This window comes from Podarcis filfolensis (genome assembly GCF_964270895.1).
Source record: "Podarcis filfolensis genome assembly, chromosome: 6".
NCBI classification, from domain to species: Eukaryota; Metazoa; Chordata; class Lepidosauria; order Squamata; family Lacertidae; genus Podarcis; species Podarcis filfolensis.
In genome coordinates, this window is record NC_139609.1 from 81,450,690 (window position 1) to 81,466,601 (window position 15,912).

General features: G+C 43.6%; 1 protein-coding gene and 1 long non-coding RNA gene across 2 annotated transcripts in view; one reads left to right on the forward strand and one right to left on the reverse strand.

Annotated features, from left to right (window-relative positions):
• ADNP (activity dependent neuroprotector homeobox) overlaps positions 1-15,912 on the reverse strand; it is a 312,543-nt gene that overhangs the window by 129,176 nt on the left and 167,455 nt on the right. The window lies entirely within an intron of this gene.
• The window catches only part of LOC310764845, a 57,129-nt gene continuing 44,200 nt past the window's right edge, over positions 2,984-15,912 (forward strand). Inside the window, exon 1 of the long non-coding RNA XR_014549268.1 lies at positions 2,984-3,039. This is a non-coding gene — a long non-coding RNA (uncharacterized lncRNA). The remainder of the gene's footprint in view (positions 3,040-15,912) is intronic.

Here is a 15,912-nt window from a genome sequence, read left to right on the forward strand (position 1 = left end):
CATTGGTATAAAATCAAACAATAATTAAATTACCTCCTAAAAACAAGTCAGGATCAAATTAAAATTGAATTAGATGGCTTTCCGCAGGATTAGGGTTGGGAACAGTAAATTTTCTCAACATCAATGAATTTAAAGTGGATTGGTGACATTTTCCTTCAAAATTCTAGGAAGGGCTTTGTATGCCAGCATCACCATATCCTTCATTTGGTGCAAGGATTTTATTTCCAGTATAAACGGGATTCCGTTTTTGCACCCACCCACACAAACACACTTTTAATTCTTCTCCGAGATGTGGGGGGGAGGGAAAAAGGAACACCGGGACATTCCGGGATCAGATCAGAAACTGGGATGGCTTCAGTAATTCCAGAACTGTCCCTGGAAAATGGAAATTTGGAGGGTAAGGAAGAGCAAGATCCCCTGATCCAGCAGGGGGCTTCTTGCACTCTTGTCTTACAAAACGGACAAAGCTAGTTTATCCTTTGCACTTTAAGCCTGGGAGGAACCGCGGCTTTTATAGCTGCAGAGAAAAGGCTCTTTGTGCATTTTAATCTGTGTATAGAATATTTCTGATATGGTGTCATCTATAATGGTGTGTAATTTCACTGCAGCCTTATTCTAAACACATCATTTAGGGTGACAAATACGTATTAAGTTAATGGCAAATATCCTATCTGTTTCTGACTAATGCACTTAATCAGATGAAAGGGAGACACAGAAAGGCTTAATAGGAAAATTGGCTCTCAGATATTGTGGGGACAAATGTTGCAGAACACACGGTACTTATTTAACTTCAGTTTGTGGAGAAGGAAGGCCTTTGTGTGTGGATTTCGCAGAGAGCTGGGGCCCTACAGAAAGGGATTTTGACTACAGTTTTCCTCGGTTTGATATGCTAACCACTACAGCTCTCTAGGCACGTTTGTGAATAACAAGGAATGTTCCTTGTCAGACTAGTTAAAAAGTCAATCCTTTATTAGGCATAGCAAACCACACATTATCAAACAAACACCATATACAAATTGTGCAAAATACTAATTCAGCATAACAAGGTTTGTCCCAATCAGATCTTTAACGCCAGAGAAAATAAATTTGCATAAATAATACAATATAACACTACCACATCACCGATCAATTAAGAACCACTAAATCTCTTTATAATGGCCCAGTCTTTCTACATGGACAGCACTCAAAAATCCAGCCATTATTAAAGTAATTTGATCATTCCTGTCCGAGAGAAGGTCCTGAACTGTTGGTGGCATAGAACTGAGCCTGTTAAGTTGTAAGGCCTCTAATAATTGTCTTTTGGCATAAATGACAAAATCACAAGAAAAGAAAATATGCTCCAAAGTATCAGGTTCCCGTTTACTACATTTGCAGAGACACTCTGCTTCTGGGAGAGCTAACTATCTTCCTCTTACTATCATAGAGGGAAACATATTAAATCTGGCTAACATAAACAGCCAGACTACTTCAATAATAGAATCCTCTATTGGATTCTAAACCGTGCTCAGGGGTGTAGGAAGGGGGGTGCAGGGGTGAGGTCTGCCCTGGGTATCATCCTTGAGGGGGGTGACAAAATAGCACACCGCAGGGGTCGGCACTTACCGTGGGGCCTGGCCTGCAGCGCGCCCAGGCCACGCGTCCCTCCTGGGAGTGACAGTGGCTTACGCTGCCCAAAACAGCAGTGTGGGGCTTGCGTCTGCCAGGCAGACTCCGTGGGCAGCTCACCACGGCTCCCCCATGCACTGATCGCTGTGGTTCCCCCATGCGGTGCCCCCGTGCGTGGATCATTGTGGTGCCCCCTCCGCTAGCTACGCCCCTGCCCATACTTGGTACAGAACACCAAGAATCGGAAGGGGCTCTGGATTGACCCAAACCTACAACATCATAATTGAATATACCTCAGAATAAACATGCATAGGAGTGCACTGCACGTTTTGTCATTATATTAGAAATACAGCGTCTGAAAAAGCAGAGCAAATTATAATTATACATTCCTCGTGGATTTGTGAAAAAGCGCCTTGGAAGTGTGCCACCCATTAAGGTTGCTGGACACTTTTCTGAGCTTTCACTTGGAAAAACTCCCATCTACACACTCACCAGAAATCTCTGTGCTTAGCCTATCTGATGCCAGCGCATATCAAACGGGAACACTGTTTTCCTTTTTTTAAAAAAAAAGTTAGGTTCTTTGGGAAGGTGGGACATCTTGCATGGGTTGTACAAACAGTACAGTGCCAGGCAATTTATGAGGAAAAGTGAGAGGAGTTTATAAGGAGAAAAAGCTAAATTTATCCCTCACAGTTCAATTTACCAGATTTTTCCTTCTTAATAATTTGGAAGCAGCTCATCATTATTCACTTGCTGCTTCCTCTCACTACAGTGTTGTTAAAAGCTGCAGAGGGAATCATTGCCCAAACAGTTTTTGAAGTACTACCAAAACCTTTAAAACCTGTTTAGCCAGAGATGATAGTGGGCAAAACAAACCAAAAAACTCACCACCATGATCATATTTTCTTGTACATCCTGTAAGTTAGGGGTAGCCAATGTTGTGCCTTCCTGATTTTGAACTACAACTCCCATCATGCAGCCAATGCAAGCTTTAATCCAAAAACATCTGGAGGGCAAAACATTGTCGTAATGACTGCAATGGTGGTCTCGTTTGACCTCTTTTAAGACTGCAGTCCTAAACACACTTATTAGGAGGTAAACACAAAATAAGTGATGGAGGTTTACTCCTAAGTAAATATGCTTAGGCTAACACTGCATAACTTGCCTTACCATGCCTACACAGAAGGAAACCCTGCTGTTTTCAATGGGGCTTGCTTCCAAGGAACTGTGTATAGGATTGAGCAAGGGGATGCAGTGACTCCCCTTTGAAGAAAGGTTGCAGAATTTGGGAGTTTTTTGTTTAGAGAAAAGGTGAGGAAGAGGTGATACGGTATGTACGGCATGCAGAAAGTGGAAAGAGAAAAGTTTTTCTTGCTCTCTCATAGTTTGTGGACTTCCAACGAAGCTGGAAGTTGGAAGGTTCAGCAGAGAAAAGTAAGTAAGTCTTCTTTTTTGTAAAAACCAATTGTGTGTGTGTGTGTAAATAATTCTCCACACAGCGCACAGCTCAACTATGGAGCTTGTTCCCACAGCAAGCAGTGAGGGCCACCAACTTGGATGGTTTTAAAAGAGAATTAGACAGAATCATGGAGGAGAGAGCTATTGAAGAGTACTTGCTGTTATGTACTGAAGTTCTCACCCTGGGCCAGCAGGGGGATACTGTAGATAGTTTTCACTCAGGTCCACATATGCAAATAGGGGATTGAAAGTGACTAAAAAGTGATTGGATAGTTACAGAAAGTGGTTACAGTTGCATTGTAGTGGAGCTCTATATAAGCAGGCTGGCTGAACCCTTCAGTTCAGTTCTGTTCTGGCCTGTGAACAAACAAGAGCTGTTTGAAGAATCGCTGTGTCGTCTGATATGTTCACCCACAACTTAACACTAGCCATGGTGGCTAGGCTCTGCCTCCATAGTTAGAGGCAGCCATGCTTCTGAATACTAGTTACAGGAAAGCATAGGAAGGGAGAATGCTCTTGCGCTCAAATCTTGTTTGCAGGTTACCCACAGCAATGGCATGGCGTGGGGAGGGGCACAGGGTTGCTTGCCCTGGGTGCAAAATTGTTAGGGATGCACAATTTCAACACCTGGTGCTGCTCCAATACAGCTGCGTGATTTCATTGCTGGGCTCTGTTGAAAACAGCTTCTCGGTTTGAATCAGGAAATGACCTCTCCAGACAACGGAAGAACTCTTATTTTCTTAACTCTGTGGCTGTAATCTCCTGGGTGACGTAGATGCTGTTAGGCAGTTGAATGCACATGTGTACTCCATCTGTTTCCTTCCCTCCCACCCACTCTGTGTGGCCCCAGGTACTGGCAACCCATGCTATGCCACTGACCCACAGGCATCTAGGTGACCACTGTGAGACCAGGATGTTGGTCCAGATGGGCCACTGGCCTGATCCAGCAGGCTTTTCTTAAGTTCTCCTTATGCTAGGATTGCAGCCCAATACATTTATGAGCAATTGTCTTAAAACAAACTTGATTAAGCTGGGATAAATTATTTGCAAGTATTTTTTTTCAAGTAAACGCCTTCTGAGATAACTCTGCCCCATTATTTGATTGCAAATGTCAAGCAAGGTAATCAAGAAGGAGAAAATGCAAATTCCTTCCTGCAAAAGCCAAAAGGAATAGAAAGCACTTATTGGCAACAGAGCTGCTTTATAAGTACGGAAGCACTAGCATATACCGACAACAAAAAGATAGCTTGTGCTGCATTATCAGCCCTTCGTTCTGCTTTTGTTAGAGTGGTTCTTATCAATACCTGCTCCGCCGGTTCAGCACGGCAAAGGACGTTACTTCAAACATTTGCACTCACAAATAGCCCGCAATCTTTGCAGCTTGTAGATTTCATATTTTAAGTCTGACAATGAGGTTTTAGTTTGTGGGAAATGATTTTTCTCCCTCCTGCCAGACCAAGAATTAAAAGAACAATGTACTACAGTGCACAGGTGAAGGTTGGAAAAAGAGGCTTTTTAAAATAGTGTGGAGGAGCCTTTTGTTTTGCTCTCCCCACTCCAGCTGTACAAAATACAGCTTATAAAAGCATACGGAGAACCCTGCTGGATCAAATCAAAGGTCTTTCTAGTCCAGCACCCTATTTCTCATAAGTCACCAATTAGACATCTCTGGGGAAGCCCACAAACCAGGCTGCTGCTGTTCCTCCCAAGCAACTAATATTCAGTGGCATATGCCTTCGTGACCAATAACCATTCATATACTTATCCTTCATTAATTTGTCTAATCACCTTTTTTAAAAAAACATCTAAACTAATGGTGGCATTCATCACACCAGTCCTGTGACACTGAGTTCCATGAATCAATCATTTTCAGATTACTTTCTTTTGTCTGCTCCAAATCTCTTGCCAATGACTTTCATTGGCTGTCCCTGGATATTAGTAGCGAAGGAGATAAACTTCTTGGTGTCCCCTATCTTCACATCCCACACCCATTTATAAACCAGAGGTTTAAAATGAGAAGCTCAAAGGGATAAAGTTTACTGTAAAATTGTGGCTGTTTTCTGCCATCAACAAAAGGCTTACATCCATGAAACAAATGGAAATGTGGTTGGCTTCCTTTCCAACCTTTGCAAACCAGAACCAATTTCTGTCTGTATAGGCCTAAAATTACTTCTTTTTCTTGGTTGTGCCAGAGTGTCATAGCTGTCAACCGTCCCTTATTTGGCGGGAAAGTCCCTTATCCCAGCGCCATGTCCCGCTGCTGTCCCTTATTGATGATGTCCCTTAAATTTCCCGGGTTTCAAAGGAAGCAGCTCCTCTCCCTCCCTCCCTGCCAGCCAGGGAGGAGGGAGGCTCCAACTGTGTTGCTTGGCTGTGTTGCTCACCCAATAAGGAGTCTAAGAATGACTGGGGGGTGGAGCTTGCATGCCTTGTGCCGATCAAATCGGCCGCGTTGCCTGGGGACTCGCCTTTGCTCAGCGCTTCCCAGCAGAGAGGTAATGGTGGTTTTCCTTGCTGCATCCCCTTTGCCGGGTTGCTGCACTGTGGGAACCACAGCTTGAGGCTTCGTTTGGCTGCTGGCTGGGCTTTCTGCCTTTGGCTCGGAGGGGCTCAGAGGTTGAACTGTGTTCGGAAAATCCCTTATTTTGGCTGCTGATCCCTTATTTTTGAGGCTGTTGGTCCCTTGTTTTAAAATCTGTAAGTTGACAGCTTTGCAGAGTGTACAAGGATCCTGGAGACTGGCAAATGCACAGATACATTTGGGAACTGCACCCCTGGCGCCTATGGTTAAGACGGCCCTGCTCCTGGTCCATTTCTTTCAACATCCTGCCTCCAGCAGCTGAATGATTTCAAGCTTTTTTAAAAAAAATACCACTTCCAAATACTCCCCTCAAAGTACAGCAATTATAAACCTTCAAAAGAGTGACCTTTCTGAATCACAACCTCACATGTAATTGTGTGCAGTAATTTCCTTGAAGTGTTTGGGTCACTCCCCATTCTTCATTACAATCCCCCCCTCCCTTGATTGCAACAGATGGAAGCTTATTATCAGAGACACAGGTTTTAAGATGGCACAAGAATTAAGATTTCTACTCTAGCCGCCCCAAGTTCCCTGCAAGACTGTGAAGGGTGATTATAGCCTGCTGAACAAGATCATTATTTCAGCTGCTGATGGCAAGATGATACCTTTTAAAAACATCTCAAGGAGGAAAGGATGTTTCAGCATTAATCTCTTCAGACACATACTTGAGAGGCAAGGTAGCTTTAGGATAGCAGTTGCCCAACTTTTAAAGACCCGAGACTGCCTTTAACCCAAACATGCATTTGGGGACCCATTTCTTAGCTTTTAACCATATATTTGTATGGTGGTGATGTTGGATTTCCATTCCCCTGCTGTGCAGATATATGGGATTGTTTCATCACATGTCTGTGTTTACATTCCATCACTGATGGAGTCATGGGAGCGGATGTTGTTTTTACACTATTCCACTCTGTTGTACTGTTGTATTTCCCTTCTCTCCGAGGACGAAGAGAGAGAGGAGCCATGTGTTTCCTTTGTCCTGATTTGTACATAATAAAAGTAGCTTAGTACTCACGCCTCAAGCCTAGCTCAGATGTTACTGACTCTGCTAAGTCAATGTGTACTCATGTCCTAAGACATGAGTCACAGAATCATGTTGGGGAAGAAGATTGATGGATCTCCCAAGCGGCACGCAGAAGGTTTGCCTGGGGGCCTGTCCTGCCTCCAGAGGACCCCCTGACAGGTACTGCTGCTGTTGTGGCACATGTAGACTGGGCCATGTAGTGGATGGGGTGGTTGGGAGCCCACCCACACCACCCATGCCACCAGCTGAAGAACAGTGGCTTGGCCTATAGCCAGGGAGTCATGCAGAGGTGGAGCTGTGCACCCGGGGGCGGGGCGAGTGTCCCAGGGGGGCGGCGCCTGCAGCAAGCAGCGAGCGTCCTGGGGGGCGGGCGTGGTGATTGTTAGGTTTTTGTGTGTTGCCACTGTGCAGTGCTTGGAGTCACAAGACTCTGTTTTGCATTCCAGACATTCCAGACTGTTGGAAGTCTCACGGGAGATGGATGTGATGTTACTGGTTTCCTATTACTTTGTGTTCTGTTGCTCTCTGCTCTCCCAGAGAGAGGGTGTTTCTTTTCTGTCTGTGTAACTAGAAATAAAACTCTTTGCAATGTAGCTCATATTTCTCGTCCTTCCCTGCTGCTGGATAATGAGGGAACGTGCCTGGAGCCTTATCAGAGGCTCAGGTCGTTAATCATCGATGGAGGTGATTCTGAAGGACTCGACCAGAGGATGAGCTTTTCTAGCTTGGTCATAGCGGAGGCTTTGACAGCGATGTCATCCCTCCTCAGGGATGACACCTGGGGTAGACCGCACCCATCGCACCCCCTTCCTCCGCCAGTGGAGTCATGGCAAGTGGAGCAAAATACCACATGGTGGGTTGGGCTAACTACCTACTCTTTGCGGGGCTGTAATCCTACTAGAATAGGTGACTATTAAATCAGGGCGTATCACTGCACACACAAAGATGGTTCATGATGAGCCAAATGGCTCCCAATGCGGTCCAGATGGGGTCAACTTGCTCTTGCTGCATCCCTTCTCCATGCAATTCTGCACATCCTGCCAATCTGCACACCACTGCTCCTCACCTGGTAATTGTGACTATCCAGGCCAACAGTTGATGAGGTTTCCTATCCTAACTTGGCGCCATGGGCTCCTCTGGAGGAAATTGTTTGCTAGAAATCTAAGAATAATAAGAAAATAATAATAACTCCTTAGGGCAGAACTGCTTTGTGAGACAAACACAGGTATGCTTGTTTTGTAACGTCAGCGCAGTGATTGGCCTGCAGCAGATCTCATGGGGAGAATCCATTCATATGGAAGGTTTAAACACTCCTTTGGCACTTCATGAAAATGCTTCTCTGCAATTGTCCTGTTCCTGTTCCCTTATTCTTTTACACACACACACACACACACACACACACACACTCTTACTTCTCTGGCATAAGAAATGCAGCAAGAAAAGGGAAAAGTATGCACTGATGCACATAGCAGGATTATAAATAGAATTAAGAAGAGAGTTTTCATGTCATTAATTGTCTACTGGCTGGTTAAATCTTTCAGGATTCTTCCAATTGACTGCACTAATTGACTGTGCCAATTATATACCTTACTGCTGTCTTGAGACAGTTGCCTTTGTAAACTTGCTGACGCGTCCTGTCTTTCAGGCATCTATCCCCATTTTTACCTCATTAATTAATGCAAATTAATTAATATTTTGGTTCATTTGCAATTGTGCCAGAAGGTGAAGAGTCTGAGCTGAAAAGTGGAACTTTTGGGCTTCGATTTCAGACACGTGGTTCAGGGCCTGGGGGTGAGGGTAATAATAGCAGTGGTGAAAGTGAGAAGTCAGGTACACGGAGACCACGTCCGCATGCCACACTAAAGCATGGTTTAGCCCAATGCCTTTTGCTTGTTTATATGGGGGATAGAGAGGGCTGTGTAAGTATGGGTAGAAACTAGACTGCTTTACAAATGTAGCATTTGCATTCATTGCTCCACCCACTTACGAAATGGATGACAGCCACAGGAATAGCGAAAGGTCAGCAAACTTTTTCAGCAGGGGGCTGGTCCACTGTCCCTCAGACCTTGTGGGGGGCCAGACTATATTTTGAAAAAAAATAAAATGAACGAATTCCTATGCCCCACAAATAACCAGAGATGCATTTTAAATAAAAGCACACATTCTACTCATGTAAAAACACACTGATTCCTGGACCGTCCACGGGCTGGATTGAGATGGTGATTGGGCCAGATCAGGCTCCTGGGCCCTAGTTTGCATACCCATGGTGTAGACCCTGAAAAGACATATCAGGTGTCAAAAGTCAGCATAAAGAGATGTGTCTTTAGCATTAGCAGAGAGCTGTGCAGTGGTACCTCAGGTTAAGAACTTAATTTGTTCCAGAGGTCCATTCTTAACCTGAAATGGTTCTTAAGCTGAGGCGTGCTTTCGCTAATGGGGCCTCCTGCTGCTGCTGCGCCCCTGGCATGCAATTTCCGTTCTTATCCTGAGGGCAAAGTTCTTAACCTGGAGCAACCACTTCCTGGTTAGCGGAGTTTGTAACCCAAAGCGTGTGTAACCCAAGATACTACTGTATATAGAGAAGAATCCAGATGACCTCTGTAGGGAGGAATTCTACAACTTAAGGGCTACCACAGAGAATGCCCTCTCTCAGAGCAGTCCCCTGAATTTCTGAGGGAGATGGAGCTATCAAAAGGGCACCCTCTGTTTATCTTAATACCCAGGATGGACTGTAGGGAAGGAGGCAGTCTTTTAGATATTGGTAACCGAACTTGTTCAGGACTTTAAACACCAACCTGAGCACGTTGAATGGACCCAGAAACAAACTGGAAGCCATTGTGTGGCATCTATTTGCAAGTTTTCAGGGCATACGTTTCCCTCTGCCTTTGATCTCAGGCAAGATGATGACTTGGACTAACTTATTGCTTCCCAGGCCCATGAAATGCTGGGTATTTTATTTGCTACTATTTCATCTCTTTTACTATCCTCATTTCTTGGCATATTGGGCTTTGACTGGAAAATCAATTCTCTGTCCATCCAGATGTGTCTTTCCTGCAACTGTATATATATGGACGGGCTTTAAAACAAAGGATTGACTATTATAATCGGTCTGTTTAGCCCTCCTACTTTTGACATCTAACGTTGATTAGCTTTCTGCAGGTCTCAGATATTCTCTTTGTTTTTCAACAGTCGCATTGTGAGTTGGAACTTCATTAAACAGTCAGCTACTTTCAATAATAGCTAATTATGCAAAGCCCGGGTTACTATTTGGGCTGCTATTTTCGAAAGGGTACATCACAAACTGCATGCAAAAAGAGGATAAATGCAAAAATATATACACAGGCTCAGAAACATGTTGATTTTCGTTAGGATGTCTTCCCTAGTTAAAAGTCAAAGATTCGAAGTGTTGATGCTGACAGCAAGACTATCTTTTATTTTCTTCTCTCTTCTCTGCTTGGTGGAAAGTTAGGAACAGTCATCCCAAAGTTGTTTTCTTTTGGAGAAGAGAGAGTACTGGAGTTATCATCATTTATCCTCCTTTAATAACTGTAAATAATTTTACAGTGCCTATAATATGCCTAGCACCAACGTCTTTGTGCTAGCCTCATTAAATGACCATTTGCAAATGAGAATGAAGGAATCCAAAGTGGCAGTTAGGAAAGACCGGCAAAGAAGAATCATATTAGATCAAAAAGAGTCCAACAAGATTAGATAAACCCTCCAGCTTGCTCCTCTCCAACCTTTGCTGCAACACACTGACATATAAAACTCATGCCTCTTTTGCTGATCACTGATGTCTCTAGTTTGAAACTATGTGTAAGTTAATCAGCTATATTTACTTGACGGGGGGGGGGGCATTAAATGTTGGTGTTGATGGTATTTGTATACTTCATCTAAAGATCATAGGGCGGTTCTCAATCGGGTCCTCCCTTAAAGAGGGCACATATTTCGGTGAGTCCTGGACAACCGACTCCCTGTGTTGTGGGTGGGTACGATTGGTCAGCCACAACACCTGATTGGTAGGTCCCTTGAAGCTGGGTGCAATTTGGCCAATGGGACGCAGTCCAAACGTTTCGAGGGACCTATTTATACCCATGCACGTGACCCAGAGCTTTGCGCTTGAACTTGCTATGCTGTTGTATGTCGTCTATTGTTGGGACAGGGTCCCGGCAGGAATTTTCCCCACTTGGCTGATTGGCTGTTGCCATTTGGGTTTCGCCTGCCGCGTAGCAAATCATCACAACTTGTAAGGTTGCGGATAGGCTCTGGTTCAGGTGATAGGGATGGAAGAACGGTCTTGCCATATCTATGTGAAGGGTATTCCGTTAAAGGAATCCAGGGACTCGATGGTTTGGTCAACCCCTGAGAGGGGGTTGTGCCCTTGCCTGAGTCCAGGGGGACATCTGGGTGGCAGAGTTAGCCCGTTCCCGGCTTTCCACTTATCCAGGTGTTCACCCTTGGCTGACCTATGCTGGAACCCTGGGTCAGCGCTACCTGCATGGCAGGGAGCTAGTTGAACCGGAGCCTATGCAATCAGTCACTTTCTTTAATCAATAAAGTTGTGGCCTAAATTCTGCCAAAAACCAAAATTTGAGTCAAGTCTGAATTTATTTAGGGGGGAGGTTTCTGGGTCTGAACACACAAACACAAAAAATACAAAATGAGAAAACAAAATACATAATAAAACAAAAACAATCCAATAACCCACAAACACATTTAAAAGGCCATAGAGTGTTAATCATCCAAAGGCCAGGTTATAGAGAATCATTTTTGTCTGGCACCTAAAGATGTGCAATGAAGGCACCAGGTGATCATCCCTGGGGAGAATTACTGGAAAGAGAAGCTTGCTTATTTGTTGACTGGCAAAATTAACTTCATTATTGTCAGATTCCAATAGGATTAATTTTGTGTTTATTAAATGTGTTTTGTAATTGTCTGTTTGTGACTTGGAAACTAGTTATAAACTGAGATTATGTAATATCTACACTAACATCACCCCTATCCTTGCAGATGGGAACGTTTGATATGAAAACGTTCTGTGCTCTGAAAATGTGATTTTTTGCAATTTCAAATCAAGTTCTCAACTTCCTGTACTGGCAGGGCTTACCCTTTTGATTGAGATGGACAAATTCTGCAGGAAAGTACAATTTGCTGCGATGGTTTTAGTGCTTTTAGCCACTGGCCAAGCAAATGCTTCTCGAACTGGCTTGTATATCAGGCTGGCAGAGACTGTGGACAGTAGCAAATCATAAGACACTAATTTAATTAAGTTCAATGTGCTTTTCTGTGTATGACATTGAAAGAAGGGAACTTTTTCTTACTAACATCCAAGTCTTATAGCAGCTGCCCCCAAACTGCTGCCCCTCAGAAGTTTTGGAATATATCTCCAGCTGTGCTTTACCACTGGCATATGTTGCCTGCAGTTGATGAAAACTGTACTCCCCAAACACCTGAAGAGCCCCAGGTTGAGAACAACTTCCTGAAATCACAGCCTCCAACATTTCTCAGCTGAAAAGGGGAGCATTCTTTTGTATGTTTGTTCTTCCTTACAATAACACATTGTTGAACAGGCTCTGTTCCTATACAGTGGTACCTTGGGTTACATATGCTTCAGGTTACATACGCTTCAGGTTACAGACTCAGCTAACCCAGAAATAGTACCTCGGGTTAAGAACTTTGCTTCAGGATGAGAACAGAAATCGTGCAGTGGTGGCACGACAGCAGCAGGAGGTGCTTCAGGTTAAGAACAGTTTCAGGTTAAGAACAGACCTTCGGAACAAATTAAGTACAGTGGTGCCTCGGGTTAAGTACTTAATTTGTTCCGGAGGTCCGTTCTTAACCTGAAACTGTTCTTAACCTGAAGCACCACTTTAGCTAATGGGGCCTCCTGCTGCTGCCGCGCCGCTGGAGCACGATTTTGGTTCTCATCCTGAAGCAAAGTTCTCAACCCGAGGTAATATTTCTGGGTTAGCGGAGTCTGTAACCTGAAGCGTATGTAACCTGAAGCATATGTAACCTGAGGTACCACTGTACATAACCAGAGGTACCACTGTACACAATAATTAATTTTCTCAACCAAATCCGGTCCTGCTTTGGCTTCTAAAGCAAGAGTGTTAATAACATGACCATAAATATTTCTTTTTGGGGAGGGAAAAAACCCTTAAGAAGATTTCGTGCCAACCTCAAAATGGAACTGATTGTACCTACTTAACACTAGCTGCCAACATCCAGCAAGCACATCCAAGATCCATCTTCTTGATAAGTAGTTAAGTGGGAGTGAGCTGCTGATATTTGTTGTGCTTAGGCAACCAGGAGACAACAAACATTGTCAGAGCCTTGATGTGCTAATATAGGTTAATAGTGAAAAGAACGTGGTACTAAATGCAGTTCTCTTATGTTATCATACTTAAAGTTTCAAACAAACCTCATTGAGCTGTACCATAGAATTGTAGAGTTGGATGGGACCATGAGAGTCCTGTCGTCAAACCCTCTACAATGCAGGAACATGAGACTTGAACCCACAACACAAGATTAAGAGTCTCATGAGTCTCAGGCTCTACCAACTGAGCTGTAGTTTGTATGAAGCCAGTTTCTACACAATACGGTGTCTTAAAGCAAAGACAGGCCGTTGGGAAGTTGTTGAACAATAGCTCTCATCATCCCAGATCATTGGTTATGCTGGTTGGAGATGATGGGAGATGGAGTCCAAGCCATCTGACAGGTTTCCCATACCCTCCAACATTTCTCCGATGAAAATAAGATTGTTGTCGTTTAGTCGTTTAGTTGTGTCTGACTCTTCGTGACCCCATGGACCAGAGCACTCTAGGCACTTCTGTCTTCTGCTGCCTCCCGCAGTTTGGTCAAACTCATGTTTGTAGCTTCGAGAACACTGTCCAACCATCTTGTCCTCTGTCGTCTCCTTCTCCTTGTGCCCTCCATCTTTCCCAACATCAGGGTCTTTTCTCTTCTCATGAGGTGGCCAAAGTATTGGAGCCTCAGCTTCAGGATCTGTCCTTCCAGTGAGCACTCAGGGCTGATTTCCTTCAGAATGGAGAGGTTTGATCTTCTTGCAGTCCATGGGACTCTCAAGAGTCTCCTCCAGCACCATAATTCAAAAGCATCAATTCTTCAGCGATCAGCCTTCTTTATGGTCCAGCTCTCACTTCCATACATCACTATGGGAAAACCATAGCTTTAACTATACGGACCTTTGTTGGCAAGGTGATGTCTCTGCTTTTTAAGATGCTGTCTAGGTTTGTCATCGCTTTTCTCCCAAGAAGCAGGCGTCTTTTAATTTCTTGACTGCTGTCACCATCTGCAGTGACCATGGAGCCCAAGAAAGTAAAATCTCTCACTGCCTCCATTTCTTCCCCTTCTATTTGCCAGGAGGTGATGGGACCAGTGGCCATGATCTTAGTTTGAAAATAAGGTAAGTGCAGCAATAACCCTGAACACCCTCACCTTCCCTTTTTGAATGCAATTTCTTTACTCGTTAATTGGTAGAGAATGGTTGGGCAGGAGGAGAATTTTTGGGAACTGAGTTGTACCGCTTTGCCTCTTGTGATTGATTCAAAATCAGTAGCAGCTAATGTGGTTGGGCGGATCCATCCATGTGTCACTGTAGCTTTCCTGGGGTGCAGCAGGGCGACTGTGAGGTCAGCATTGTGCAGATGCACCAGCAGAGGCAGTCCAGCGCTCTCATGGCACCTGCGTGCAGCCAGACCTTGCCTCCACCCTGCGCCATCCAATGCCATCTAGGTCAACCTCAGCAATGCCAGTATCAGGAGGGCAGATCAGCCTCAACAGACCAGCTGCTGCCTTTCAAAACCTTTCTGCCATTAGCTGCAGTTCTTAGAATGCACGTTCCAGACATACTCGGCTGCGTTCTTTGAACAAACCATTTTAGTACTGTGGAGATAAAACCTGAAGATTGAAACCAGCCATGGAAGAACAGTGGACTTGCTTGGCCATTTCATACTGGTAAGCGATTTTATTGGTGGTTCACATCCCACACCAATGTAGGCAATTATGCCAATTTATGGGAAGCTTGGTAAACATAAGCAGTGCCCATGAATTATGCAAAAAGATCCGCCCCTGGGTTTTCTATTTACATTAAGCTAAATAGCTTGCTTTTAATAGATTGATATGCAAATGTGCCAAATATGATCAACAAATGCAGCAACTGCAGATTTACAATACAGACATTTTAAACTAGACGTTAATCAGCGATGTCTTCCACAAAAGGGAGCTCAGTGCTGATTAACAGTTGTAAACCTTTATTTTATTAAGGATATGTAATTGAGATAAGTGCATTTCTTCATGAAAGACTACGTATACTTAGGTTTTATCAAAGTTATTAAATATTTTCTATCTAATATATTTGGTTGTATTGAACTAAGTTTTGCTCAGAGTAAACTATTTAAATTCATGGAAATAACTTATTTGTGTAAACTAATTTCAATGAGTATATTTTGAGTAAAACTTAGTTGAGTACCACCTCCTATTAGTATATTTCAATTGAGAATCACTTCCTTTACCCGAAGTTCAAAATATATTCTCATCATCCATCATCAAACATCATTTCCATTTTGCATGAACATTTCTCATAATAAATAAGATATGTCTGTATCTATTTTTCATAATTCAAATATTAGTGCATTGTAAATCCATAAATACTATTTTGTTCTAAACAATATCTCTTTCTAAGATCAATAAATTTCTGCCACCTTGCCAAGAGGTTCTCTTCTCTCTGTTCTTTCTCAATATTTTAAAAATATGTGAATTTGTAGCTGTGAAATCCCCCCTTTTTTCAACCCATTCTTTAATTTTTTTGTACAGCTTGTAATCTCCAGTAAGTAAACACAGGTATGTGACGTGATGTAACAGTCACACATCAGCAACGGAGGAGTGAAATGCTAACACTTCCTTGGTTGTTTTATATGGCAAGTATTTGACACATGCCCAGATTGGGAATGGGAAATGGGTGGGAGGGAGCGGGGAGGAAGCACACCAGCCAAAGGCACCAAGGACTAAAGTCCTGATGTCAGATCTGCAGAATTTCTATCTGTAGCTTGAAATTGATGTGGATAAATCCACCTTGTACCGTATTTTTCGCCCTATAGGACGCACTTTTCCCCCTCCAAAAATGAAGGGGAAATGTGTGTGCGTCCTATGGGGTGAATGCAGGCTTCAGGAATCTATACGCAAGCCTTGCAAGCCTGGTGGGAGTTCCCGCGGGCTCGCA